The following is a 4,452-nucleotide window of genomic DNA, read 5'->3' as shown; positions in this document are numbered from 1 at the left end:
ACGAATTAAAAATTTTTATGTGAGTAATATCCAACTTAAAATTAAAATTTAACTGAAGATATAAGAATGTGAGTTAATGGCATTGTCTGCTTGCCTTGTTGAAAAATAGCACACAAAAGGTTGGGAAAGGATCTATCATTGTCAGTTTTGGAACCGCAGCAAATGCTTATATCTACAACACATGATAGAAAGTTACCCACAGCAACAAACCGCGCTGGAAAATCGCATAAAAAATGCCACGAAGTAGAGAAAAATTGCATTGAAAATCGCAAACAAAAGGCAAAAATAAAAAATTCCAAAACCAAGAGACAACCGGCAGAGGACTTTACCTGGTTAGCGAACTTTATGTGCTGGTAATGGCTTAATGACGTGCGGAACTCGACATTAAATTAATAAAAAAAAAAAATCGTTAAAAATTGAATTAAAAAACGCCATCGAAAAGCGGCTTGACAATGGGTATGATGAAAAATGGTGAAAGCAGGCAGAGGCTGACTGAATAAACATTTGGATTATTAGAAAGTAATGAGGCTCGAAATCATGTGGGATTTAAAAATGGCAGAAACAAATAGCAACGAAAAAGGGGACAAAATACAATAAAAACTGTGTGTTCATAAAAAAAAAAGCGGATTAAAGAAGTGAGCAAGAGGCACAGAAGTAGTGGAAATAGAATAGAATAGAGAGCTGCGAATATTGAGGGAAGAAGAAAGCATGCAGATGGCATCACATTTTCAATTTCTAAAACATCAAAAAAGACATGAGTAGAGTAAGTGAAATTTTAAACCATACTAGATTTTAAAAATAAAAAGGTTCGGGAGAAAAATGTGAACAAAAACTAATGCTAGGAAATCAAATTCACAAACTTCGGCTGACGCTAACTAAAACGTTTTTAATATTTCGTTACTTCGCTCTCAGAAGCACTACTTCGCTTCCCAAATTTCAATGTTTTTCTTTAACTTTTTGCTTCGCTTATGAAATTACAAAAGTTGTCAAATACTGTATTGATTAGGACGGTGTGTATAATAAAAGTTTTCGACAGAGGCAAAACATCTCCACCTTAATCTCGCAAAGACTGGGCAGTCTAATAGAAAGTGTTGGGATGTTTCCACCTCATCGTCCTCTTTAAATAGTTTATTACATTTAATTTATAAATATACTTGCTTTTCATTGCTTTTTGGGAGTTTGGTAATGTTACAGCTTAGCCTTACATCTAAAGCAGTTTAATCAGGGACCGAAAATAACCTTTAAATTTACTAATATATTTACATATTTTTAGATCATTGGAAAATAGCTATTTCTTGATAATAATTTTTTCGAGCAAAGTTTGCCGTTATTTTGTGATTTTGTTTGATCATTTTCACGGTTATAATACAGAGTCCTTATGATCATTTTAAATACTTTTTGATCTAAAAAATTAAATCTGAAATTAATGGTTATGGTATGATCGAAAAAATAAAAATAACGGTTGAATTTGTTCGGAAAAATAAATTATGATTTTTATTGTAAAGGTCACAACCGTCAGGGTCGGTCCTTCGTTTAAATACTTTTTTATTTTTAATGTATTTTTCCATTTCAAACAATCGAACTCATTAAAAGCTAAGACCCTCAAATAGTTTGAATAGCAAGAGGTCATTTGCTTGTGGGCTTAGCAAAAAATATTTATTCCTATTCAATGGGAATTTATATATTTTTTTAACAACTAAAAGGCACAAAATGTGCATTTTTTGCCGTCCACTTATAGTTCAAAAAAACATATATACACACACACATATGTACATATGTAAGTAGTAAATGTGATTTATGCGAATGAATATGAATGAAGGTAAATAATTTGGAAATAAGTAAATTTCAACCGAAAATTTTGGTTGAAAGTTTTCAAAAGGAAATTCGTTGCGTCAAATAAAAAAAATTTTGTTAACTTTCGCACGGCGATCTGTGAATAATCGCGCTGAAATTCCATAGAATTTACATTCTTAAAAATCCTATGTGACAGCGATTTTTTTTTCTCTTCCGCACGCCGTAATTATTGCATGTGTCGAATCGCATTTTGCATATTCCAAGTTTAAGGTTAGCTAAGAATGTGAATATGTAAAAATTTATTAGTGTAATGTCAAGTCAAGCAGTGCAATTTTTGGCATGTTTCACAGCGTTCATTTGCGGAAAGAAGAAACGTGGCCGATGACGTAGGTATGCAAGGATATGCAAGGATAAGCGACGATGTGCGCAGGGATGCGCCTAAGGGATGCTGCGCACGAAAAACGTCACAATGCGATTATTACAAGCGCAAAGTTTATGAGTGTGACACAGGCCTACGCTGTTACCAAAACAATTTTCTTTATTTTTCTTAGTTTTTCTAGCGATTTACAAGAATTTATTTTCATGTAGTACTTTGCGCGTACTTTATGACTTATCATTGGGTCGTCTTGCTGTAGCGGAGGTAAGAAGGGTGAGCATCAGCCGAGACTGGTGTGTCACTTTGGCATCGACTGTCAATTTGCGTTGATGTTTATGTGTCCGATTTTGTTTTCACTTTTAATGTCTTTTTTTTTTTTGCCACACAATGGCAGCAACGCAATAGAGACATGAAATAGGCTCGTAAAATTTAATTTGCGATTTGAATCGTTCTCCGACGTATTTGGTTATTGCAAACGAAAATAATTACGAAAACGTCATAAAATCATAAAATGTGACTGTTGACAAGCTGAAGTACCTTTTGGGGGAAGACCTTTTTGTTTCTCCTTGAAAATTTCTTTAATACAACAATGTAATATGCAGTAAAATAAACTTGCAAACGATGCGGAAATAATTAAAACTGAGTTAATGATGAAAATGAATGCGACAGTAGAATCCTATGTGAATATTTCGAAATGCATATTTATGCATAAATTAGAAAATCACGACAGAATGTTTATTACCAGTATAGATTATGCGAAATAATTAATTAACTCATTTGAAAATATATATACCGTTGATATTCGAAAATAAAAGTACGCTTACATATATGTATGTAAATATAATCTCAATCAAAGCTCGTTTGTTAATCACTCCGTTAACACAGTCTAATCTCGGATTATTAGCTGTCAATTTTGTTGTGCTTGTTTTTCTCCCAACTCAAGGAAGAGTTCCACTTCTTTTTTACTAAATTAAGCAATTTAATTATACTTTGACTGAAAACTTCATTAAAAATACTTTTACTTAGTTTTTAGTATTGCCCATCAAAATTTCCTAGGCTAGTGTAAAGTTAAATTTAATATTTTAGCAGGTAAAAGAAGGAACTTTATCACCAAAAAAATTTGCAAAATTTTATTATCACACATCTTTAATATCTACTCACTTGTAGCCTTAGTCTCCATACCACCTGGTTCGTCCTTTCCTTAAACAAAAAGAAGAAATTGGTTAACGTGGTCTAAAGTTATACATAAAAAAAATATATATTCCGACGAATTGATAACCTTCTCCTTTTTTTGAAGCCGGTTAAAAAAATAAGTAGACTATAACTGCTCTGCATTTCTTTTCTTTCCTTTCCTATGTTTTACTATATTATCTAAAATATAGCAACAAGAAAAAAGTGATGTTAACAAATGTACAGTTATTTTTGGCCAGAAAAATAGGCATTTCGAACAAGTCCGTAAACAATATTTTCATAAACGGTAGTGGAAAGAGCAAATTAGCAATGTATGTACAGTGGTGGTCAAAAGTGGATGAATGGTGGTTTGTTTTTAATATTTACAATGTTTTCCAAGCTAACATTTTTTTGTTATCTTTAATTAAAACCATATATGTATGTAAATCAAACTTTCAAACTTTATACAGAATTCAGAAAAATTCAACAAATTTTCATCAACATTTTTAGCTTTTTCTATCCACATTTTTATAAAATTTTTGGGTATGCAGTTGCAAGGCTTATGAAATTTCAGTAAAACTATACTTTAAAGTTCTTTCGTACCAGAACTGGTACTCTGAAAACGATTTGGTACGTTGGTGCGTTGATATTGATTTTGGTACTTTTTCCATAAAAGCGACAGCGCGGGAAAATAACATTTATTTATTTCCATATATCTTTTTTAAATTTGTATTATTCTATATGTTCGCCAACTGAAATTCCAATCATTTAAATGATCCTCAATACAATTGAACCGCGAAAGTTATCGATTTGTGGTTTGTTTGCAGATTCGTTTTTAAAACGCACAGGGCGAATTACATTAATTCACCGCAGGAGATCTCAAACGAAGAAGGCATGTCAGAGACGTAAATATTTGCGGAATTTTATAAAATATCTGTACTTTTTCTATTTTGAGCTATGTATGTAAATGCAAAATTTCAGTGTTGAAAATAAAGAAAACAAAAAAGGTTTAGAGCTGAGTGGCTCACCAATTTTGCATGGGTTTCCAGAGATGGTTTAGCCTTTTGTGAGGCATGCAATAACGTTCTAAAAAATCGTATTAAAAAATTAAA

This window comes from Rhagoletis pomonella, unplaced genomic scaffold (genome assembly GCF_013731165.1).
Source record: "Rhagoletis pomonella isolate Grant_MI unplaced genomic scaffold, Rhpom_1.0 Rhpom_scaffold_00013, whole genome shotgun sequence".
In the NCBI taxonomy this organism is placed as follows: domain Eukaryota; kingdom Metazoa; phylum Arthropoda; class Insecta; order Diptera; family Tephritidae; genus Rhagoletis; species Rhagoletis pomonella.
This window is presented reverse-complemented; position numbering follows the sequence as displayed.